At 37.7% G+C, this 26,589-nt stretch overlaps 1 protein-coding gene across 9 annotated transcripts in view; it reads right to left on the reverse strand.

Moving 5' to 3' along the window:
* The window catches only part of SPARCL1 (SPARC like 1), a 122,660-nt gene that overhangs the window by 42,599 nt on the left and 53,472 nt on the right, over positions 1-26,589 (reverse strand). For 2 of the 9 annotated variants that reach the window (XM_025425320.3, XM_025425317.3), the window contains exons 1-2: positions 1,102-1,499; positions 155-276 (exon numbers count right to left, since the gene is read on the reverse strand). The exons of 1 other annotated variant lie outside the window; for it this stretch is intronic. The gene's annotated coding sequence lies outside the window, so the exon portion shown is untranslated. Of the gene's footprint in view, positions 1-149; positions 277-1,101; positions 1,539-4,575; positions 4,745-26,589 lie in introns of those variants that run through there. 6 more of the 9 variants (XM_025425316.3, XM_025425319.3, XM_035709577.2 and 3 more) reach the window with 6 other exon arrangements.

Consider the following 26,589-nt stretch of genomic DNA (forward strand, 5'->3'; position numbering starts at 1 on the left):
GCTCTGAACTGAAAAAAAAGTTGGTATCCTAGAGAAAGGGGGGGATTTTTAAAATATTTCTGCTTAGTTGGATTGAGGGAACATTTCTATTCAGTGTACTTAGGCCATGGGCCAGGGAAAAGCTCAGATACAATGCCAAGGTGACATACTTAACCTCTTTGTAGATTGAAGGCAGTGAAAGAGATACTCTTTCCGCAATACTTCTTGGTTAGAGTATTAACAGCATCAGTCTGCAGCTGAAAGCATGGTTTTCTCCTGCAGGGGGACCTCTAATATCTAGGAGGAATGAGTGAGCATGACTTGCATTATTGTTTTATTTTGGTAGAACCAGAAATGATAGTACCTTACAGTATAGGAGTTGTTATAATCTCCTTAGCTCTTTAGTTTCTCTGTCTCCCCTTTCCCTCCCCAAATAAGACATCATTAGGAATTAGAGAAATTTTCTGCGTGTGCATCTTAAGAAATGGTAGAAGGAGACAACAATTAGTAATAAAAGTACAAAAGGGAGTTAGGAAAGGAATAATGGTTATAATAACTAAAACATAATCAAAGATTATAGTAGTATAATTTTCCTAATCTTTTGGAAAAGCAAAATGTTCCACTTCTACATTGCTGTTAGGTACAGACTAGGACAATGATGGTGATAAGATAATTTTAGGTAATTTAAACACGGAAAACACTTTGATTTGAAAATTTATTTTTTTAAACATATTTCCCTTATGATTTAATATATTTAGTTAAATATTTCTATAAAACCCATTCTGGATTCAGACTTCACCAAGATCTGAATGCTAATCAGGCCGACAACAGTTCTACATTTGTATTCGTGGTTTACATTAAAAACCATCATTTATTACTACTTACTATTTCATCTTGGAAAAGAAAAGGAAACATGAATATGACGGTTAAACTTTCCTATTAAGTAGCTTTTCTGTAAATCACACAAAAGGTTTGTGGTGGTTTGTTTTTTTATTTTTTTATTTTTTTTTGGTAAATAAATGGCTTTGTACTAGGAAAAAAAATATTAGACATCTTCATCAGATCATGCAAATTAGTATAACAAATGCAATTAGATAATACAGTAAATGTATTAAAATTTACCTTCAGGTATGTGACTGGACTCAGAGCCTTGATACAAAATTGGAGTTGGATCCCCTCTTTGCACACGGCCAGGAAATAAAAGTTTGGTAAATACTCAATACTCTTTAAAAAAATCTCTTCCCTCTTTAGCTCTGCTTCTCTGCCCAGAAACACATTCGAGTCTGTTGGAGTTGAAATTCTGCTGCTCTGTCAACTAGTCAGGGTCTGAGGTGACAGACAAATGTGGAGGTTGGCACCGGGGTGTATTTCAGGCTGTCATCGTTTTTGTTGCAGATTCCTGCAGTTCTCCAGCAGGCTGGCCTCTCGGAGGGCGCGAGATGCTTTCCAGGCAGCGCAAGCCAACAGGGAAAGAGCTCATTCTGCCTGAGACGATGGAGTTAACAGTCCTCTCCTCTAGCTCTTGTTCTCAGAGGCTAATAACTTGGCCAGAACATAAGCACGTGGTTCTTTATGCATTTTTTTCCCTTTTTCAAACAACTCTAAAGCAAGCAGGATCCCTTTTTTGGGGGGTTTTATTTTAAGGCTCTGAAAAGAAACTCCACTGTTGTTTCTTATTAAAGGAAATTGGAAAGTGGGGGTGAAGGAAGGGAAGAGAATAATTGCAGCAGATGCATTTTTACTTGCTTAATTGGAAATTGTTCTTGTGAGTACAGTCTCAATTTTAGTAAATTGAGTAGTAAGGGCAGGGTACCTCAGATACTTTAAACATTCCCTAAATGACCTTCAGAAACTTATGTATATATGAAGCAATCACTCATTCATACTATAGATCCCTCGGATGCCGATGTAGAAATGTTGCAGTTCACAAACTATTATTCTCCCATCACAACTCCTTAACTGAACCCCCTGTATAACCTGGTCTATGAGAACAAGTTTTCTTATGAAACACACTGGTGTTACGCATTTATTTTTGACTTGGCATTTTGGTTATTTATATACGTGTCTAATCTGTTCTACTGCTACTTCCACATTCATTGTACATTTATTATGTGTCGGACACCGTGCTAACAGTTTTTTATGCATGACTTCAGTTGATCCTCACAAGTCTGTATGAGCTGAGTAGAACTATGTTCCCATTGGAGGGTATATAGTGTAAGTGGTAAGGGCTGCACGCTTTGAGGCCACATACCTTGGGTTTGCGTCCTAATTTCACCACTTCCTAACTGTATAACCTGGGACAAATGATGTAACCTCTCTAAGCTTCAGTATCCTTATCTATAAGATGGGGATACAAATATGGAGATGATAACAATATCTATCTCAGGCAGTTGTTCTGGGTTTCATGTGAATGCAAGTGCACAGAACATCTCCTGTCACCAGCAGGCCCTCGAATGGTAGCTACTGTGATACGCATGAGGAAATCAAGGCTTAATAAAGCTGAGTGATTTTTCCAGGGTCTCTAGCTCATAAGTTATAGAGTGGGATTCCAACCTAGCTATCTTGGTCAACTGCTATGCTTATGTTGCTCGACCTCCAGGCTATATATAATACCTCCTTCTGAGGGAGTTCTGAGTTGCTTGAGGGTAACGATGTGCTCCTTCTGCCTGGCACAGCGCTTTGTTGACTGTAAATGCTCCACTGAGATTAGATGAATGCTTATAATTTAATTTAGATTTTCTACACTTATGCCAAAGTCAGGCCCAAAGCAAAATAACAACAATCAAAATAAACAAAACCTCCACCTATAGTTTTAGGCAAGTATGTCCTTAGACAATTGTCTCCAACCATGTTAGAAACACCCTATTTATTTGTCAGAACACCACAAGAGAAAGGTAACAATAATTATCTCTATTTTGCAGTTGGGGAAATTTGGAAGCAGAGGAAACTGGGCAATTTGCCTAGGAACAGAAAACAAGTCACAGTGCAGCTGGGAACTGTCTCACATCTCCAGAATCAGGATTACTTGTTCTGAACGGTCTTTCCAGGCACAGGATGGAATGACGTGATGTCCTTTTGCCCCAGACAATGGGATGTTTTTCCTTAGCCAAGGTCCAGGGTGTGCACCATCTCCTCAGAGGCAGGATCAAAGGAGTGGGCTGTGTTTGACTTTGCTTCTCCTCTGTGTCTGTGCACATCTAGGTCTGAGAAGTGCAGGGCACACAGGCACCATTTTTCTGACAGCTTCTGAGGGCCACAGGTATGGTGGTACTATTGCAGGGGATGTAGGACAAGCATTTCTGAAGATTTTGCCTGGTTTGGCTATGGATTTTCTCTGGAACCTGAAATACTGACTTCTTATTCTAACCATATTCCTCATTTATCTCAAGATAGCGTTATGAGACCAATTTCAGGTAATCACATTAATTCAATGAAAATGTAGAGAAAGTTTTAGCTGGAGGACTATGGAAAAAAAGACTTGACCAACAAAATATTCTAATACTAAAATTGGTATTTTATGTGTCTATGACATTATCGAGTGAAATTTCTTATGGAAATTTACATTGACATAGAAATAACTTGGTTAAAGCAAACTGAATTTATCTCTTAAGTAAAGTATATGATTTATCTCTTAAAAGTAAATATGTAACTACACAGTTCATTTGTAGGTGGTAAAGCTAGAGAATTTTGACTGTTATATTTGGTGTTTTCTCTGGATCTTATTGACCTATAATATGATTAAAAAGATCTACTGTATTTCTTATAACTAGATAACCATTTTTTTAAAATTAAAAAAACTTTAATCTACAATGTCTTTTAAGTATGATTTTATTTTGGGAATGTTCATGGGCAGATATCCAAACTCTTATTGTTTCTAAGGCTGTCATTTCTAAAATAGTTTACAGCTCATGAAGCTGAGGACAATAAACCTATAATAACTACCTAACAGATGGAGCTACAGATCAGATTTAGAAACTTACCCAGTGTCCAAATGTGATTGGAGAACCCTGACAAATAAAGTGCTTATTACATTACTGCATATGAACTGACCCACATAACATCAGCATTGGTCAAAAGGATCTAACAAAAGCCAATATCAAAGATGAAGTATTTTTTTTAACCCTTGAGGGCTAGGATTCCTTTTAAGAATCTGACAAAAGCTGTGGGAAAGCTCCTAAAGTCCATCTAAAGTCCATAAATTACCCCCTCACTCAGGGGTTCCATGAAGTTAAGAACCTCTGATTTAGGTAAACACAGAGAACACATTAATCAATCCTCAAGCACTGAATAAGCCTTTTTGTTATACATAGCACAAATCTCTGGGTGATATGAGAGAAATGTCATAGTTCTTGCCTATTAGAGTCTTAAGACACAAGACATATATATACTCATTATCAGAAGGGGCATGATTTCCTTGAAATAGTGGAGAGCTACAGGTAGGAAGGGAGTATGGATGAAGGAAACGTGCGGTAAAAGCAGTTTCAATAATTATCTTGTCCAGGGCTTGGCCTGTGGGACCTTCCTCCTTGCTATGCTATGTATTAGTTTGCTAGGGCTATCATTAACAAAATGCTACAGAATGGGTGGCTTACTTACCTAAAACAAATTTATTTTCTCACAGTTCTGGAGGCTGAAAGTCCAGGATCAAGGTGCTAGCTGGGCTGGTTTCTCCTGAGGCTTCTCTCTTCTTGTAGATGTCTATCTACTCGCTATGTCCTCACATGGAATTTTCTCTATGCTCATACATTCCCGGTGTCTTTTCCTTTTCTTAAAAGAACACCACCAGTCATATTGGATTAGAGCCCCACCCTTATGACCGCATTTAACCCGAAATACCTCTTTAAGGGCTCTATCTCCACATTCAGTTACATTAGGGATTAGGGCTTCAACATATGAATTTGGGGGGGTTGGGGGGAGATACAGTTCAATCAATAACATCTCATTATCTGTCATACCTTGATATTTAATTCCTTGTGGGTCTTACACCGGGATCCACACTTATTTCTCAGTTCTGGCTTAGCTACTGACTTCTACTCATGCAATCTCCCCCACCTCCCAGCATCATATCCTGGCCCTGAACCTTTTAAGATCTCTCAGCTCTGTCTCAGTCATCAACCCACTGGATCAATTTCTGATGATGGGTTCTTACAGGACTTTAGTCCAGCCATCCTTTCCTAGGCTAGCCTGGTTCTTCTGTGGCTTAGTCAGATACTCCCCAGTTGGTTTTAAGCAGAGGCCTGACTTATGGAAACAATTAATAAGAGAGTACAAAAATATGCATAATATTTTGCTAAATATAATGTGGTTAATGTAATTAACTATTTTTCTAGTAGTAACTTTCTTTCTTTTTTTTTTTTAAAGAATTTATTTATTTATTCATGAGAGACACAGAGAGAAAGGCAGAGACACAGGCAGAGAGAGAAGCAGGCTCCATACAGGGAACCTGATGTGGGACTCGATTCTGGGACCCCAAGATCCCAGAATCTTCTTCCCTGTTCTTCTTCCCTTCTTCCCTTCTTCTTTTTAACCCTGTTAAAAAACAGGGTTTTTAAAAGATTTTAAGTAACTCTGCAACCAATATGGGGCTTGAACTCACAACCCTGAGATCAAGAATCACGTGCTCCACCCACTGAACCCGCCAGGCACCCCTTACATACAATATTTTATGTTCATTCCTTCTTCTTCTTCCTAACCTTCAACAGGAAAACCTTCCAGAGCTCCCTTTTACCTAAGAAACAAAAGCCAGACTTCTTAGACTGACCTATAAAATTCATCTCACTCTAACCAGTCTTTCTCCTTTCATTTTTTTATTTTTTATTTTTTTGTTTTGTTTTGAAAGTTATTACTAGGGGATCCCTGGGTGGCTCAGCGGTTTAGCACCTGCCTTTGGCCCAGGGCAGCCACCCAGGTGTCCCGCCTCTTCCTTGCTTCTAATGGCTCCCAGAAACTCGTGGCATTCCTTGGCTTGCAGCAACATTATACCAATCTGTGCATCCATCTTCACATGACCTTTGTTCCTGTGTGTCTCCTCCGAATCGCTGTGTGTCCTATTTTCTTATAAGGATGCCAGTCACTGGGGACACCTGGGTTGCTCAACGGTTGAGCGTCTGCCTTTGGCTCAGAGCATGATCCCAGAGTCCCGGAATTGAGTCCCACATCCGGCTCTCTGCAGGGAGCCTGCTTTTCCCTCTGCTTACGTCTCTGCCTCTCTCTCTGTCTCTCTCATGAATAAATAAATTTAAAAAAAGGGATGCCAGTCATTGGATCCAAGGCCAATACAAATCCAGTATGACTTCATCTTAATTACATCCGCAAAGACCTTATTTCCAAATAAGGTCCCATTCACAGGCACCAGATGTTGAGACTTGAACATATTTTTTTGAGGCACACAATTCAAGCCACTAAACTAGGCACCCAAAAGAAGGAAGAAAATATGATTAGTGTTAAAATTCATATTGTAAAATAATTTCAGAATAAAACATATGAGATACTATGTAAAGCCTCAAAAGTACCCTTACAGCATCCTTGCAATACCACATTTTTTTATGTTTTAAAATTTTATTTATTTTTTACATTTCCTTTTTTTAATTAAAAAATTATTTTATTTATTTATTTGATAGAGAGAGAGAGAGCGCACAAGCAGGCACAAGTAGGCGAAGGGGCAGAGGAAAAGGAAGAAACAGACTTGTCACCGAAGAGGGAGTCCTATGCAGGGCACAATCCCAGGACCCTGGGATCATGAACCAACCTGAAGGCAGATGCTTAATGGACTGAGCCACTGAGGTGTCCCCAATATCACATTTCTTTTTGCTGGTTCCTACAACACCCTGGGTGGATAGGCAATAGAAAAAGGCTAAAGTCCAATTAAATAAAATAAATTCTATAAGACAGTAACAAATGCTTAGTGATAGTTTGGTTTTATTCTTTAATGCTTACATGAACAAATCTGCAAAAACAAATGTAACAAATCACAGATGTATTTGCAATTCAATTCTAATCTCTGTTCTGTGGGTTCAGTTTGAATTTAGTTTCATGCACCATTGAAAAAAATTTGGACATATATTGAGAGATGAGTGGGTGGGCCCTTTAGAAGGAGCCAAGGAGTTTTTGGGAAGACTCATTCTAAGTAAGGGAACAGGAAGCTAGGCAGACAAGATTAGCTTAATTATGTAGCCAGTGGAGCAGTGGGACATAGGCATACCATAGAGATATTGGGGATTTGTTCCAGACCACCACAGTAGAGCAAATATTACTTAGTAAAGTGAGTTAAACAAATTTTTTGGTTTCCCAGTGGATATAAAAGTTATATTTATCCCATGCTGCTGTCTATTAAGTAATAGCTATGTCTTAAAAAACAATGTATATACCTTAATTAATAAATACTTTATGGCTAAAAAATGCTAACCATCATCAGAGCTTTTGGTGAGTTGTAATCTTTTTGCTGGTGGGGGGTCTGCCTCAGTGTTGATGGCTGCTGATTGATCAGGGTGGTGGTTGCTGAGAGTTGGGATGGCTGTGGCAATTTCTTAAAATAAAATGACAATAAAGTTTGCTGTGATTAACTCCTCCTTTGATGAAAGATTTCTCTGTAGCATGTGATACTGTTTGATAACGTTTTAATCACAGTAGAGCTTCTTTCAAAATTGGAATCAATCCTCTAAACCCTGACACCGATTTATCAACTAGGTTTATGTAATAAACTAACTCCTTTGTTGCCATTTCAAAAATCTTCACAGTATCTTCACCTGGAGTATATTCCATCTCAAGAAACCACTTTCTTTGCTCATCTGTAAGAAGCAATTCCTCCTTCATGAAAGCTTTATCATGAGATTGCAGCAATTCAAATATAATAATAATGAAAAAGTTTGAAATCTTATGAAAATTACCAAAATGTGACACAGAGACACAAAGTGAGCAATTATTGCAAAGATGGTGCTGATGTGATAGATGGTAGCTTATGTTTCCTGAGCATGGTAATGCACAGACTTGTGGAATCACTATGATGTGTGCCTGAAATTAATGTAACATTGTGTGCCAACTATACCTCAATTAAAAAAAAAAATGATGCTGACAGACTTGCTCAACACAGGGTTGCCACAAACCTTCCATTTGTAAAAAATGCAATATCTGCAAAGCACAATAAAGTGAAGTACAGTAAAATAAGGCATGCCTGTATTATATTTTTGACCTTAGTTTTGACCTTAGCCCCGCTCTCAATGAATGCAAGTCCATCTTGGAAAGAGGAGGGCTCTGGGTTTAACGGAATAAGCCATTTTATCAAATCTCTTGAAAAAACCAGGGCTTAGGTGGTTTGCTTTCATATCCATGTGCAGTGAAAGTACAGCAGGCATGCCATGGCATACCTTGTAAGGACGACTCCGGAGCACAAAGAATTACTCTGGCATCTCAGTGGTACCAGCCACAGGCAAAAGTGCACAGTGTAGACTCTTGAGGGGATGATGGTAAGTGATGCTGACTGAGCGAAGGTGCTCAGCAGAGGCAGAGTGCCTGATGAGGTCAGTGGCATTAGGCAATGATAGTGGTGCCCTCTAGAGGTAGTGGTGCTGGCAAACATATTGGAACCCAAAGTTGGTAGAGGCATGGCTGGTGAGAAGTGGCCCTATCATGGGCCTCAGATCAGGGCTGCTGATCTTATGTAGCTTTCCAGGCAATGAATAACCCCGGAGGAGTCATGGCAAGAGATTATGAAATGGAAGAGATCATGTGATAACCGGGAATCTAGGAACACATGAGATATCTTTGAGCATAACTTTGAGTTGGAGAACTGAGTTTAAAGAGTAAAGTTGAAAGTAAAAGAAGTAAAGCTGCAGTGGCCTGAAAAAGGAAATAGATTCCTTCTGAAATTGTTTATGATCATTCTTAGCTCAGTAAAAATCTATAACTGTTTTTATATGGCCCAGTTCATGATATTTTTGCACCTGTGTGTAGCAGATTTTCATTTAGTAGTTGTGAGTTCTGTTGTTTTGTATTTTTAAAAAAAGATTTTAAAATTTTATTTATTTGAGAGAGAGAGAGAGAACGACTGGGGAGGAGGGGCAGAGGGAGAGGGAGAAGCAGGCTCTCTGCTGAGCAGGGAGCCTCTCGCGGGGCACAGTTCCAGGACCCTGGGATCATGACCTGAACTGAAGGCAGGTGTTTAACTGACTGAGCCACCCAGGTGCCCTTATCTTTTTGTATTCTTGAAGTCCTTCATCACAATAGCAAGAAATATTTCCTTCCTTCCTCCCTCCTTCTCTTCATTCCTTTTCTTTCCTCTTTCTTTCCTCTGAGAAATTTTAATCAGCATTGAAAGATTCCAAAGGACTTAGTCTGATGGTACTTGGCCTTAAATATGGACTGTCAAATCCATTACCAAGGTGCAAGACACATATTCTGAGTTCCAGCCCAAAAAGTCACATATAGGTACATATATCCATTGCTTTGATTCAGAATTGGTAAATTTTAAAATGCCTGCTGTTTCCTTGTACCTCTAATCTTTTGTGCCTACCTCCCTATCAGGTGCCAGGTTATCAAAGGATATCAGAATGGCTCGATAGGATCTTGCTAATCACTGATGCCATTGAACACTACCAGAAATAAATTCTACTACCTCTCAATCTAAACTACACCGATCAAACCCTTAGAAAATGGAACCCATTCTAAATCCTTCTTTTCCCTGGAAGAAGTAGCAGAGAATTGATGAGTCAGAGAGACCTGAATTTGAGCCCTAGCTCTGATGCTTTACTGTTGTGTCATTTGGGCCATTTACTTAGCTTCTCTGGGTTTCCATGTCCTCATCTTAAAAGATGAGGATGATAATAATGCCTACCTCATAGGGTAATTTCAAGGAAAAGAGATAATGTTTACATAGTGCTTTGTATAACGTGTGATTGGACAAGAGCTTAATAAATAATAATAATAAAGATAATGATGATGAAAGTGACCAATTAAGAAGCTAGACATTACTGGAGACTGTCATGGAGCCTTCTGTAATAAGAATTAGCACATCTCCTCTTTTCACATAAATTGCTAATATCCTCAGCAAGGGATGAAACACATCCTTTTAGTCAAGCTCTGAAAACACAGCAGCTGCTCACATCAATCCCTGGAGTCCCGTGCCATTGTCTTTTCTCAGACAGAACCCTCATTGAGTTTGGGGAAATTCGGGTTGGCTGTGCACTAGCAATGTGAGCCATGTTAGCTGCTCTCTTGCTCTGACCTCACCTGAGGAGAGACACAGAGCCCAATCTATCAAATAGCCTGGTGTTTGGATGTCTTGTCCAAGTGAGGTACAGCTGGACTTCTTCAGACTTCTGTGCATTTGATTTGCAGATGTGTCTTGTTCACCAACACTGGAGTTTGCACTCAGGCCATCTCACGGGTGAGGTCACTTTGCTGTTATTAGCCAAAAGCCGCCCTCCTCCAAATCTGTCTGATGTTTCTTTGGCTGTAGTGTTAAGTTCCCAGAGCAAGATGTTTTGGACTAAGAAGTACTGTTTGTGTAATGAAGTGATCCTACTCTGGAAATTTGTTCCAGTGGTTGTGTTTTCTTCTTGGTTTTGGGTGAGAGCATTTGTGTTTTTGTCAGTATTTCAGTTGTGAACAGTACTGAGTTTGTTACAGAGGTTTCATGTTGTCTTTATACATGAGCATTGGCAGTGCTATGACCGAGCCCTGATCTCTCACAAGTGATAAGCAAGCAGATTTGAACTGGTTAGAGTCTACACTGGCATTAACTGGAAGGCAGTTCAGATGGAGACAAAACAATGATTTGCTCAATGTTCTCTCCAGTTTTTCTCAAATATTCTTTTCAATATCACTCTCCCAGGGGCCCTTTGAACTTATTTTTCCCTAAGCGTCCCCTCCCTATGCAATTGTAATACCACAGATATTCTGTATATCCATTTATTATACTATATCCATAGCTATGTTTTATTTTAAAAAATAGTATTTTTTTTTGTTCCTCCCATGAACCAGTTTTGCCTCTGACTAATGAACCTCACCAAATGATTGAAACATATCTCATACTTAAAAATACAGTTTACTGTGGTGTAATCAATTGACTATCATACTCTATGGTGGGAGAAACTGAGTCATTTCTGTTGAATTCTATATAATAACAGCATTCATTACTCTAAAATCTTTTATTTTTTAAAAAGATTTTATTTACTTTTTCATGAGAGAGACAGAGAGAGGCAGAGATATAGGCAGAGGGAGAAGCAGGCTCCATGCAGGAGCCCGATGTGGGACTCCATCCCAGGACTCAATCCCAGGACTCCAGGATCATGCCCTGAGCCAAAGACAGATGCTCAACTGCTGAGCTACCCAGGTGTCCCACTCTAAAATCTTTTTATAAAGAAACGAGGCAAAATAACCCTTTGGAGACATTACACTTGACTTTTTGAGGAGATCTAGTCAAACTGTTCATAATTATAATTTTTTCCATCTAAGTCAGCAGTTCTCATATTGTCTGTTAACAAATAGTTAGTTCAGATTTAGAAAAAAAACAGCAGGACCAAGATCTCTTGAAAATGCCTTTCATCTTCATTCCTATGATCATATTCCTGAAGAAAGCTCTGGTCACCTCACATCCAACTGTTGTGTCCTCTGGACTCACATTCACAAATGCAATTTCCTCCACAGGGCAGGAAGGTCACATAAATAAGAAAGGTCTGAGGTAGGAAAACAACACACTTAGGACAATGATGATTGGTAGCTGACACTAGGCCTTTGTGTCAGGAAGACGAGGGAGTGCTTGGGACTTGGGAGCTGGAAAATATGTGGTCCATGGAAAGATAGTAGCTGTTACTCAACTTTTGCAGTTTTATCGTCATGAGGAACCTACAGCCAGCGTCACTAGATCATTTTAGCATTTCAAAGAGAAGCCAGAAGCCTGAAATTTTATGTGATCATTAAATATTGCTCAATACCCTTTAAGTCATATAAAGGAGGTCTATGAGCTGGATTGAGCCACAGAACACGTTTTTGACATCAGTTCCAGATTCTTCCTGTCTCTCCAATCCAATCCATCTTAAATGGTATTTTAAAAATTTAACCCTCTCAAAGTGCAACTCACATCATATCCCTCTTCTGCCCAAAAGCTTTCAATAGCTTCTCACTGCTTACCAAGTTGATTGTAAACTCATGAGCCAGGCGTTTAAAGCTATCCGTCATCTTATATATTATCTTCCATTTACTTAAATGAACACCAACATTTTCTCTTCCTTGCCTTGTAATTTTCTGCCTCCATGCTTTTGCTTAGGTGGCTTCCTCTGCCTGAAAACTCCATGCTTAAACCCTACCAATTTTTCCAGGTTGAACTTAGCTGCTTCTCCAAGAAGCTTTCTCTGCTATCTTTGGAAGTTATGCTTGGATCTTCAATAGCATATTTTTTAAATGATTTTTTTTATTGTGGTAAAATACATGTAAGATGAAATTTCCCTACTTAACCATTTTGAATATACAGTTCGGTGATATTAAATGCATTTTGGTGTGTAACCATCACCAAACCATCTGTCTCTAGAGCTCATCATCTTGTAAAACTGAAACTCTGTACCTGTTAAACAATAACTTCCATCCCTCCCTCCATCTATCCCTGGCAACCATCATTCTACTTCCTGTCTCTATGATTTTGACTATTCTAAGCACCTCATATGAATGGATCATACACTAATTGTCTTTTTGTGACTGGCTTATTTCACTTTGCATAATGTCCTCAAGGTTAATCCATGTTGTAACATGTGTCAGAATTTCCTTCCTTTTTAAGATTGAATTATATTCTGTATTATGTATGTATAGGCCACATTTTGTTTATCCATTCATTTGTCAATGGAGTCTTGGGTTGCTTCTATGTTTTAGCTGTTGGAAATAATGCTACTCTGAACACAGATATATAAATATCTCCTGGAAATCTTGCCTTCAATTCTTTTGGTAGATACTTAGAAGTGGAGTTGCTGGATCATACTGTAATTTTATTTTAAAATTTTTTGAGGAATAGTCATCCTGTTTTCTACAGCAGCTGTACCATTTTACATTCCCACTAACAGTGCACAAGGATTCTGATTTTCCCACATCCTTGCTAACATTTGTTATTTTCTTTTTGCGTCATAGCCATCCTGATGGGTGTGAGGTAAATATTATATTATCTTTGATAAGGTGATTAGAACACTTGATGCAGAATAAATGCTTTATCCATAATCGTCCTGCACTAGAACATGTTGGTTTAGAAGAAGCAGCTCATCTGCCGTCCCTTTTCACTTCCTGTCTCTGACTTTGTCTCATGTCATAGTGAAAGAGCATATCATTATTTTTTCTTTGGCATTCATCATTTTTCATCATGTAATGTAGTTATATATACAGGTCCCCTTACCCCTCTTGGCTAATATTTTAAGATAGGAATAATTTTTATTAACTATGATTCCCTATAGTGGCAAATACTCAATAAATATTTGTAAAATGGGCATTTGTGCTATTATTGATTGCTTCATCTACCACATCATTCCTTCCCACACTCCCTAAAAGTTCTAAATCTACTACTGTCCTATTTGAAGAGGAACAAACAGATAAGGCATATCTAATTAAGGAAAGGTAATTTGCAAGAAATGATCATATCAAACCCTCCACCAGTTTAAATGTTGAGTTTTAAAAACTTTTAAAAATTTTAATCGTTAAAGATTTAACACAAACTCTACTGACCCTTGTTTGGAGATGCTTTTAAACATCTTACCAATTTTTAAAAATTGTTCTGACATTGAGAAGGGCTAAAGAGTAAGTGATTTTCAGGTTCCTGACTTGAATAAAGGAATCTGATTTCTCATTTGCCTTACTACACTCCTATGTACGCCAGAATCCTTGAAAGTGGCCACAAGAGGGGAGTATGAACCATAGTCATCTTTCACAAATGCATGAACTGATGAATCATTCCTTCTTCAGCTGAATGCAAGCTCAATTCTGAACAACAGTCAATTGAATAATCATATTCCTCCCAGCTGATTGTCAAAGAATGAACATGGGTTTGCTCTTTAAATATTCATGGAAAATACAGCCTTCAAATCTCAGCTGTCCAATCATACCATAATGCTGATTGGAAAAAAAGATTTATGGAAGGGCCTGAAGGACATGCAGTTCTTCTCCCTCATTTCCACTGATGTCATTTTACCTTTGCATTAAACCAGAACCCTGAGAAAACCGTGTTCTTGGATTACCTTGTTTTGCTCCATTTAGAATTGTTTATAATGAATTTTGATAGGCCTAGAACAACATGCCAAATCACACTTTGATATAATCACTCAGATGAATGTATAAACTACAAAATGAAAAGTGCTGTGAAGGAAAGGAAGCTTCATAGCATGATAGTGCATAACAGGAGGCGTGGACTTAATTGGGCAAAAGTATTCTTTGAACACAAGGATAAATATGTTACCTGAGTGACAGGGGTGGGGCACAGACATTCCTCACCAGAAGGGGACAGCATTGTACATTCTGCCATTGGAAGAATTCCAGTGGGGCTAAAATACAGGGAAAAATGAGGAAGGTAGGGGGCAAGGCTTGAGAGGACAGTGAGCTTTTGGTGGCTTTACTGAGGCTTCTGGTTTACTCTCTATCTCTTGTCTGTTATCTTTTCAAAACAAACATATTTTTGTGGAACAAGATGGGGTATAAATGAAAAGTTATTCTTCCAAGTTGCATTACAAGCTGGGTCCATCAGACACTACATGAAAACCATTTTACACATATATCACATGAGCCAAGGCTCGCTCATGTCCACAGGTTCTCACTCACAGACCCAGGTATTCCGGCCTGCTCTGCAGGAGCCCATCTGTGGACTTGAGAACATAGACTGGTTTGCTCTCATGACATCTGGAGACTCACATTATTCTTCCTTTACACCACATCCACACCAAGAGTTAGAGAGTTCTTCTTAGAAGTTAGGTTTATTGACAGTTTAGAAATAACAGTCCTGCCTTCTGGTTCTGTAAATACTACCATTAGTTGCCTCTTAAAAGCACTTCAGGAATAAACAGGCAAGTGAATAAAAAGGCAGTATTTTATAGCTGCTTTTTGATTATAGACCTTTATTCGTCCAGCTTTGCTGAGGATTAGAATGTGCTGGTAACAGATTCCTAGAGGAAACCTCTATGGTTAAGCATTCTTACCATCATCCTGTCAGTATTAAGTTGTTCCCAGTATTAAGTTGAACCCAGTATTAAGTTGAACCAAGGCCTTAATGAGGACAAAACAAAATATATCAATGCTGCTTATCTTTCCTATGTCAGGGAAAGGCCTAATTCTGAGCCCTTACTCATTGTAGTAAAACATGTTTTCATTTAGTGAGAGTGGTTACAAGTAGGGTCACTCACTCACTGCCTTAACCAGACAGAGCTCCCTCCTGATGCTTCAAAACACACCAGACACACTGCTGCCACAGAATTTTAGCACTCGCTGCTCCCTCTACCTGGAATGCTTTCATCCATATAACCACAAGTCTTGACTTGTTCACCTCCTAGTTTTTGACTGAATGTTACCTTCTCCATTAACCTCACCTTGATCATCCTATTTAAAAATGCTGACCTGAATTCCTGATTCCTTTTTCTTATTTCAGGGGTTGACAAACTATGTTCCTCTTGTTTTCAAAAAGATTTTATTTATTTGTTTGACACAGAGAGACAGAGAGACAGTACAAGCAAGGGGAATGGCAGGCAGAGGGAGAGGAGAGGGAGAAGCAGGCTCTCTGCTGAGCAGGAGGCCTGATGTAGGGCTCTATCTCAGGACTCTGAGATTATGACTTGAGCTGAAGGCAGACGCTTAACTGACTGAGACACCCACGCACCCCTATAGCCCTCTTTTTGCAAACAAAAGTTTTATTGGAACACAACCATATTCACTTTTTAATATCTTGACTGTGGCCAATTCTGCTGTACAACTACAGAGTTGAGAGACAATGTGACTTGAAAAGTGCATGGTAGGTCTTTAATAATTGCTTGTTGAATGAATGAGTGAAGGAATGAATGAATATACAGTGTTCCAGAAAGATTAGACAGTTATGGTCATTATTGTTACTTTAATATATCCACAACTTTTCAAGAGGGGGGGATAAATATTACACCAGCATATATTCCCAACCTATCATGTGGAAAGTTGTGACTACCACAAGACTCTCTCACCTACAGCGGGAAGCATGCTCTTATGGGTTTTCTTTAAGCTTTATATACCTGCTTACTTCTACAAGCACACCTACACGATCTGAAAATAAACATAGAGGAAAAGGCTGTTTTATAAAAGTAAACATCTTTTGCAGCTCTAAGACATTTGGCTTTTGTTGGGGAAGTACTATTTTCATGTTCAGACAGAAGAATGTCTATTTTTACACTAAAGCCAGACAAGACTTAACTATTGAGCCAAATGGGTAGGTGCATTTTCAAACTATGTCTTTATTTCACTTAAGAGAAGAGGGGAAGGGATAAGCTCACCTTTTGACCAAGGAAATAAAAGATGGTACTATATGCATTTCTACAGAAATATCTAATATATTTTTAAGGGGAGGAAATATTACAAGGCTCTTCCACTCAAGAAGATGGAAACACTTTAGCTGTAGAAGACTGAATTGCATATCCATTGGTCCTCCCCCATTATGTTACTTCTTAAGTTTCTATATGTTTTCTTAAAAGAGGAGAAATATTTTGTTTATATCAGTTAAACTGAAGAGAAAATGTAACCGACTTTCCATTTGTACCCAATTTAATATCTGAAGTCCTTGCATTGGTCTATAAGGTCTAGCATCTATGGCTGCCTTGGTCTTGGTAAACTTATCTCGTGCTACTCTCCCCTCACTTCATTCTGCTCCAGAACTCTCTGCCTCTTTGCAGCTCCTCAAACCCTTCAGATACATTCTGACCCAGGGCCTTTGTACTTATTCCTTCTTATGCATGGAGTGTTTTTTCCTAGTTTATCCATTTGTTCACTCTCTCCCAAACTCAAGTCTTTGCTCTAATTTCTTCTCAGTGAGACGTCTTCTGATCACACTATGGAATATTTCAAACCACATCTTTGCCTTCTCCCCTCAGCTCTCTTGATCCTTCTTCCCTACTCAACCTTTCTCTGGTTTTACATAGTATTAATCGTAGTATCAATAACTGAACTAATAGACTAAATAATATATTCATTTATAATGTGACCTGTTTATTTTTTGCTTGCCTTTGCTAGAATGTAAGCTTTTAAAGGGCAAACATTTTTGTTTTGCTCACCAAAGTATCTCAAGAGCCTAGAACAGTGACTGGCTCATAGTAGCCACTCTATACCTATTTGTTGAATAAATGAATGGGCTGATTAAACATAAGCAGGCAGAGAGAGCTGTAGTTAGGGCAGAAGCCTCTGTGAGGGATTTACAGCTCTCAAGAGGGAAGCTTGTAGACATCACAAAACAAGGACAGAAGGAAGACAAAAAGAGATGGTGGAGAGGGGGTAATATGTATGTATTTTACAATTTTTTCTAGGGTTGACTTTGCTGATGGGTATCTGAGGAATAGGAACATGCTTGGTATAGATGCTGATAGGCAGCTGTTTCCAGTGGATTTGAGAGAGAGAGAGAGAGAGAGAGAGAGAGAGAGAAAGTGTGTGTGTGTGTGTGTGTGTGTGTGTGTGTGTGTGTAGGAAAGGCACTACAATAGTATGGTTAAGAAACTTCCTGTCACTCACTTGACCGCTCATACCTTCCACCTCCATATACCCAATCATCATACTCATACCTGCAGTAGGCCATCTGGTTTTATTTTTATAGTCAGACAAAGATGACAAACTCAAAATGTCTCTGGATATAACCTTAAATACCTCTCAGGGCCACAGTGAGACAAAACAACTTCATTTTTACCAGACACAAGACAAAGATGACTCATCAGACAAAACAAATCTAGTTTTACAAATCCACCTGTTCACTCCTGGGAAGCTGTTTTAACTTGGTATTCCAGTGTTCTTCAGCTGAATCAGAAGGCAAAATGGAAAGCTTATTAGAAAACAATAAGGTCATACTAGTTTATGCTTTCTTCCCCAGTATGAGGATTCTGCTAGTGAGCAAGTTCTGAGCATGAGCTCTGTATTAGTTTGGAGGACAGGAATCAGACTGCCTGGGTCTGAATCTTGCTCTATTACTTAATGGCTCTGATTAAAGGAAAACTATCTACTTTTTTTTTAATCCCCAGTTTTCCCATCTGTAAATAGTTCTGTGTGATTATTGTGAGGATAAAGTGAGCAGATATACATATGAAGTGTCTAGCACAGTAACCCCATTAAGGGTATCTCAGGCATATCGTATAACACAGGCAGTCAGTTTGTCTATATTAAAATTCTGGCTTTGCTACTTATTTGCTATGCAACTGGGGGCAAGATACTTCATATCACTTTGCTTCAACTTCATTTTCAAGAGACAAATTACTTACCGCAAAGGATTGTTATGAAAAGCCAACAAAATAGTTTAGAGAAATAACTTAGGAAAAACTTGACACATAGAAAGTGTGCCATAAAAGGCACCTTCTATGCCTCTTACCATTACAATTACTGCTACTACTATTACTATTATTGCACCCACTGTGCTGCTGCTGCCACTGCTATATTACCAGGCAATGTGAGAAGGTTGAAAAAAACCCACAATATTTTATTCTCAAAGAGACTCTTGTTTACAGTTTTTGAAAACATTTTCTCTCACCTTCTTATCCATATTCTTTTATTTACCACTAAAGTGCAATCATTTCTCAATAGAAATTGGTGAATGATATCAAGATATTAGAGTAAGGGATGCACTTCAAATTCTTGACTCTAGAAACAGTCATGAAGTTCCATGGGTTATAATTTGAACAATGTTTTGAGTACAAATTTCCCTATTTTCCAGCTCATTCCATTTGTATGTGGACTTTGACAATTGGAAATAATGGGAGGGAGGAGGAGCTGGCTATCCCTGGAGAATAACTGGTCACTGTAGTTCATCTTTTTTTCCTCTAATATTAAAATTCCTGGGCCATAGTTGGGCACTCTGATTTTTAGTTGGAGACTCTTTTTCTCAGATTCACTTGCAGCTAGCTGTGCCCTGTTGACTAAGTTCTTGACAAGAGAATGACAATAGAAGTGATATGTACCACTTTCAGATTATACCTTTTTTTTTTTTCAGGTTATACCTTAATGAGCAATACACATTTCTTTTCCTTTCTTTCTTCTCACTACCTGTGATGTACATATTATGGAAGGTATTAGGGCAGTTATTTTATTTTATTTTATTTATTTTATTTTATTTTATATTTTATTATTTTATTTTATTTTTTTAGTTCAATTTGTCAACATATAGCATATCACCCAGTGCTCATCCTGTCAAGAGGGCAGCTATTTTATTATTTATTTATTTATTATTTATTATTATTATTTATTTTGTAAAGGCAGCTATTTTAGACAAAAAGATGGAAAGTTCTTAATGCAGATGGCAGAGATGCCCTACCAACCTTGGAGTGTCTATTTCTGGACTTTCATATATGAGACAGTGATAAACTTCTATATTGTATTAGCTGCTAAACTTTGGGATCTCTTAGCCTGTAACTAATACAGCCAAAATAACCCCCCAAAATGGCACTCTAGTCAACCACAATCATAATGGAAGACAATGTCAAAAATTTTGAAAGGACATTTTCAAAAAGGAAATACCTCAGCCTTTGCAGTAGATTATTTTAAATCTAAGAGACTAAATTATGTTTTGAACTTCAAAGCATTTTCTAAGCCCTTTTCTCATACTTAGTGCCCTGCTGAAAGCCCAGCATTAGTGATCAGGAGTAACTCACAGTTATGTGTGCCATGGTAACAATTAGCAGAGCTCTTTGTGTGTGTGGTTAGATACTATTTTGTATGACTAGAATTCAAGCAAATATCAATGTTTATCTACATAGCCTTTATTTAGGGTTTTAATGTATTCAATCCATGAATTAGAGTGATGTAGACACCAAGGTAAAACAGACCCTAAAGTTTAGGATCAAAGCTAAGTATATTAAAATGTCAGCAAGAGGTCAACACAATCACATAAGGGAATGACATGCTCAAGATTTGCAAGTCTGAATTATTTACTGTATGTACTGCTTTTATATTTAAAAATCTTTTAAAAATTACAAGCTAAGGTTGTGATTGATTATTTTCAAGTTTAGAATTATCCTACAATTTGGAGGTAGTTTACTGTTGTGTGAAGAGTGAGTTTAAGCATCCTTAGGAAGTCTGTATTTTTTAAATCTATTTATATATATATTTACTAAAGTATAGCTAACCCACAATGCTACACTAATTTCAAGTGTACAATATAGTGATTCAACAACTCTGTACACTATGCTATGGTCACCACAGGGCAGCTGCCATCTATCTCCATATAGCACTTTATGATACCACTGACTATAAGAAAGTCCATATTATAAAATGTAGTAAGTGAAAATTAGTACACTTGGGAATTAGTATGTTAATGGAAATTGAAAGAAGCAGGTTCATTTTGAAGTGTAAAATCCAAAAGAAGGTAAGTGACCCTGCTGTAGAAAGGGGATTAAAAGTAGACTTTTTTCTTCAGCACAATCATGGCCAAAGGATGATTTCATCCTTCATACTGATTGTGATTCATTCGGGAAATGAAGGTAGCCTTTCATCAGGCTAGTGTAGCTTTATAAAAATGCCTATAAGAACATCTACATCCTGTGCTTTCCTTCTGTAAACATATGCTCTGAGGTTTGGGCCCTTGGGTAGACCCACCATACCAGAGTAAATGGGTATGATATTGTTATACCTAATATATCTAGCCTGCAGAAAAATTTCTTAGAAATTTGTTTGACATGGCTCAATGCCTATGTATCTTTTCATTTCTAGGTCAGTGAATAAATGAAAATTCCTGAATCTTTAGAAGTGGACCAGATCATTAATTTCATCCATTGAGGTGTGGTCTGGAATAGCTATCATTGAGTTCATATCATCACATGCATTTTTATGTTAATTTTATTCTTGGGGAACACTATTCTTAATACTTTAAATAGTTCCCAATTTTAAATTGCACAAAGAAAAGAAAGGTAATATTGATCTTTAAAATAAATGATCACTTCACTACATACCAAGTAGCCAGAAGGAAAATACTGATAATACTAAATGCTGACAAGAAGACAGAGAAACTAGATCTTTCATATGGATCTTTGGTAGAAATACAAAAGTGGACAATTAGTTTAGAAAATGTTTTGCAGTTTCTTATAGAATTAAACATATACTTATCATTCAACCTGGCAATTGCACTCTTAGACATTTATCCTAGAAAAAGAAAACTTATTCTTACAATAATCTGTATACAAATTCTCTTAGCAACTTTAACTGTAGAAGACCTAATTGGAAACAACCCAAATGTCCTTCAAAAGCTGAATGAATACAGAAAATAAGGTAAATCTGTACAATGGAATACTATTTTGAAATACAAAGGCATTGTTTACACACATATCAACTTGGATAAAATTCAAGGCATTATGCTAAGTGAAAAAAAAAGATCTGAAATTACCTACTGTATGATTCCATGTATATTATACTCTTGAAATAGTAAAGGTATAGGGATCAGATCAGTGGAAAACAGATCAGTGGGGTTAGGTATGAGGGTGGAGGGAGGTATATAAAGGGCTATCATGAGAGAGTTCAGTGGTGAGGAAATCTATATGCTGATAAAATTTCATAGAACCATACAATGGGAGTGTGTGTGAAAACTAGTGAAATTTGAGTAAGGTCTATAGTCAATAGTTTTCCTAGTTTTGATAATGCACTATAGTTAAGTGAGATGTTACTTTAGGAGAAGCTGGGTGAAGGAGTGACAGGACCTCTCTATGCTATTTTTGCAACTTCTTGTGTATCTGTAATTATTTCAAAATAAAAAAATTAAAAATAATGATTATATTAACTCATTAACTATTATAGTCTATTTTGTAATCTATTTATTTTGTTTTATGGGAGGTAACACAAGGAAGGGTGAGAATGCTCAACCACTTTGTTCAGAACAGTTCTGCTTTTATCTGTTTATCCATCTGGAAAGATTTCTAATGAAGACAGAATTCTTGGGATACAGTCTGAAAACTACTTCTAAAAGGTTATAGAAATTTCTTGAGACAATAAAAATCAAATCATGTGCAAAAATTTAGTTTTTAATCAAGAAAAATAGGTATGCTTCAGAAGGCAATTCGATTATTATTTATGGTAACACAGGGTTATAGCTTCCAAGGGAAGTGATTACAAATAGCCACGTATTTTGGACATGGAACGAGAATGGGTTTGTTATGAAATTGTAGATGCTGATGTTAACCATAGCTAACATACTGCTTGTTGCATTGCAAGGAAATGAAATTGTCGGTGGACTTTTCCTAGAAGTCATTTAAAACTAGCAGTTAGCTGGTAGAGCAGTGATTATTCAATCTGAGATCCAGTTAGGCAAGACAAGAACAGCTACAAAACTACTCAGCTTGGTCTAACATAGGATTTGTTGCCAATATAAACTGCATCTCTAAATATTCTCCCCAAAAAATCTTCACTTGCTTGCATGAAATTTTGCCCTCAAGCAGATATTTTGGACAGCAGAGCAGTCTGAGGTGGTTGTCGGCTGCCTCATGCAGAGATGTTTCTTGCAGCATCTGTAGAGGCAAAGCTTTCCTGGTAGGATCTGACCAGATGTGGTTTGGACCCTTCACTCTACATGCCCAGCGTACCTAACCAGAGCCCCAGTCAGTCTCTTCTCCCCGTGACTGGTGCCTGATTACGGCTGTGGTGCTTAGACAGGGCCTCTGGGTAATTATAGAGTTGGCTTTGTGGTTGTCTTCCAGGAAATGGCAAATACCACTTGCCTTAGTTTGTCCCGGCAGACTTCACTAGAGGACAACAGGAAACAAATGCCATATAAGGGCATCCTGCAGCAGCTGCTGCTTTTTGGCAGCTGGAAGGTAGACATGTTCTCTTTCACCATCTCCGCTTCCCCTTCCTAAATCAATCTGAGGCTTGTCATCAAAAAAAATTTGCACGTATACGGTGATCCTCAAAAGGATCTACACTGGATAGTTGCTTTTGACCTTCCTCTACTTATACGGACTCAGAATATTTTTTCAGCTTACTTTTTCGACACTATAATCTTCCTGCCAAGTCTCCTGGAAAATTCTTCAAAGGGTTTCTCTGCTTTCATCATTTGAGATAATAGTAGCTTTATTAGCTTGTGGCCAAAAATGGACTTAAAAAATAGAATTAATTCCCAGAATTAAACTTACCAGCTGAAGGAACTCTTCTCTGAATTGTTAAATTTGGATTTGTACTGTGAAACTAGAGCAGGAGCATGTTGTTTGATGGAGTGTGTGGAGGGGGCAGGTCAGATAGGGTCTTCTCAGGTGTCCTCACCATCTATTGTCATTGAGTATTTGTCCCATTTTCCTATCATAAGAGGAATTTAATAGGGTGTTATAATGTAAAAGGAAGCCATAGCAGGAAAAGCTTTGGAATGCCATGGGATATTATGTGGCCATTAAAAATAATGAATTAGAGCAAATCCAAATGATTTCCAGCAATTATCACAAATCATTATTGAGTGAGGAATACAGGATGCAGAAGAGTGTGATACTATGTGGGGTACTCAGCATTGGTCTCTCTTGCTTGCAGGTTGTACATTTTGCAGGTGCAATAGTTAAATTAGCGTTGGTGAATGGGAGCATATGTTGAGCACATGCACAGTCTCTCAGAGACAAAGCTATTTCAATCATTTCCCATTGTGCTAGCAGTGACTGGTTGATGGTAGAGGATGAATAATGTTAACTGGCCAAGTCATTTTTGTCTATCTGGTTGTTCAATGTCTCTTCCATGTTGGTAATCTTGAGTAGGTATTACGTGTTCTAAAGCTCTTCATACTTTATGCTCATTCTCTAATGTTCAGTTATATGCCTCTTTCCCAGATTTCCTTTTTCCTGATATTCCAATCTTTCTCCTTTTAGACCCCTGCAGTGGTTTAACAGTGTTTGTCCTAAATTCATGCCTCCCTGGAACTTCAGATTGTGACCTTATTTGGAATTAGTATTTTTATAAATGTAATGCGTTAACAATCTTGAGATAAAATCATCCTGGGATTTAGGATGGGCCCTAAGTCCAATGACTGGGGCTCTTATAAGAAGAGGGAAGGATACTGATAGGTACATGGAGAAGAGGCAGTGTGGACGATAAAGGCAGAGATTGGAATGATAAGTCCACAAGTCAAGAAATGCTAAGGATTACTGGCAATCACTGGATGCTAGGAAAAAGGTTTGAAATGATTTCCTCCTTAGAGCCTCCAGGAGAACTAACCCTACTAACATCTTGATTTCAAACTTCTGGCTTCCTTGAACTATAAGAGAATAAATTTAAGCTGCCTAATTTGTATGACAGCTCTAGGAGATGAGCACGGTTCCTGACTAGCTAGCCAAGTATTTGCTAAAATCCCAGAGTCCATGTATATTCTAACTTTAGGTCTTTTCTCTCTTCATACAAAATGTATGACTAAGTACATAGCCTGAAGTCTTACCTATTGTGGTGATTTCCCTTATCACTATCCTTCAAGGCTATTGCTGAAACATTTATGATAGCTGATTTCTCTCATATAATAAATTTGACATATTAAACTAAAAACTTCTGTATATTAAAATATATTTTTAATAAAGTGAAAAAATAAATGAAGACAAAATATTTGCAACACCTTGGCAAAGAACTGATAGCAAAAATATATAAAAGACATTTATAAGCTAATAAGAAGACCACAATGAGATACCATTTTAAACCAAATCAGTTAATTGAAGAAGTCTAATATCATCAAATATTGGAGAATATGTGGATAAATAGGCTAGCTTATACTTTGATGGTGGGAGCACAAATTAGTTCAACTACTTTGGAAAATACTTTGGCATTATCTTTTAAAATTGGAAATTCATATACCTTATATTAGTAATTTTACTTACACAAGTATAAACTTAAAGTGAATGTAAATTTGTCCTAAACTATAATTTAAGTAAAAAACAAGCTCCCAAAGATTAGATATACCATAATACTCCATATCCCCTGAAAACAGTTACAAACTAAAACTGCTCAATATTTTTTTAAGAAATATTTATATTGTGATAAAGCTAACATTCTAAAAAGTGAAGAGAATAATAGTAAAAGTTGCAGGATAGTGGTTTCTTCCACTGGAAAGAGGCAGGGTATAAAATAGGAAGGAAAACATAGGTAAATGTTAGAAATTTTGAATGTTTTCATTAGCATGCTGGGTAGGATTTACACAGGTATTTATTGTTTAATAAACAAAGATGTAACTAAGCAAAATAATAATAATAATAATAATATAGGCCAGGCCAGAACTAAGGTTGAGACTGTGTCATGGGCCAAAGATTATGATTAATGAAATTTTAGGCACCCAGTATTGGAAACACAACATCTGGACTTTTGACTGTGTAGATACATTCTGGTCGAATCAACACTGGAAGCAGGAAGAGCACTGGACCTGAGACAGGAGGAGAGAGAAGATTAGGTCTGAAAGATACAGGAAAAGAAGGCCCCAAATGCTCAAGAACATGGCCTAAGGAGAAAAGCTTGTGAGAAGTCTCTGTGGAGGATGGTCCAGGACCTTGGAAAACAAGAGATAAGTTTAGGGGTCCATTTTAAACTGTTTTACTGTCCTGAGCTTTGATGTAAGTAACCATCATTATTCAAAGCTCACAATAAAAGTCTGCTGCATTAATAAGATAAATAGTAATAATCATAAGGTCTTCAATCACTCTTTCATCATATGCATATTTATTGAGTTCTTCCTGCATGTGGTAAGGTGCTAGGGATACTGCAGCAACAGAGCAGACCAAGTCTCTGTCCTCATGAAATCAACATATTATCATCCAAAGGATGATAAATTCTAGGGCAAAAAATGAAGCAGAGTAAAAGAGAGGGAGAGCCAAAAGTGGAGGTGAACTATATTAGCGGTATTTGGAGTGAATGAAGAGAAAGTAAGCACAGAGAGGACCACTCACACAGTGGGGTGAGAATATCACAGGGACAGCTGGCGGGGACTCAGAATTCTGCAGAAGCAGGAATCTGCAGTGACAGATGCTTAGGAGAACAAAAATCTCTTTCAGAGCAAATTGCAGGAACACAGGAAACGGAGGCTTTGGATTTCCCATTGTATGTGGAATGTGGTTTGCAATCATTTGGTCTGTAATTAAAGAAAAAGTTAATTCTAAAGGCTGGAGAACTTGGTTCCACTGCCATTATACTTCCAACTCTTCAACTACTAAGTTGTTTCTCTAACTTCTTTTGTATCAGTGGTTCACTCTAGAGGAGCAGTAGAGGGGAGTGGGCATTTGCACTTTGAAAAAGTTTTCCATGTAATTCTGCCTCTGGAGAACTCCCTCCCCTAATCCCTCCAATCTCCACTGGTGAACATTTCTTACATACCACAGTGATTCCTAGTTTGGTTATCCTAGCTCAAATAATCCCAGGTCACAAAATTTTAACAAAGTAATAAATAAAAAAAATTTTTTTATTGATAACACATTTAATTAAAAAAAACCCTACAGAGACTTTGTTTAAAAACAA

The sequence above is a fragment of the Canis lupus genome, chromosome 32 (genome assembly GCF_003254725.2).
Source record: "Canis lupus dingo isolate Sandy chromosome 32, ASM325472v2, whole genome shotgun sequence".
NCBI classification, from domain to species: domain Eukaryota; kingdom Metazoa; phylum Chordata; class Mammalia; order Carnivora; family Canidae; genus Canis; species Canis lupus.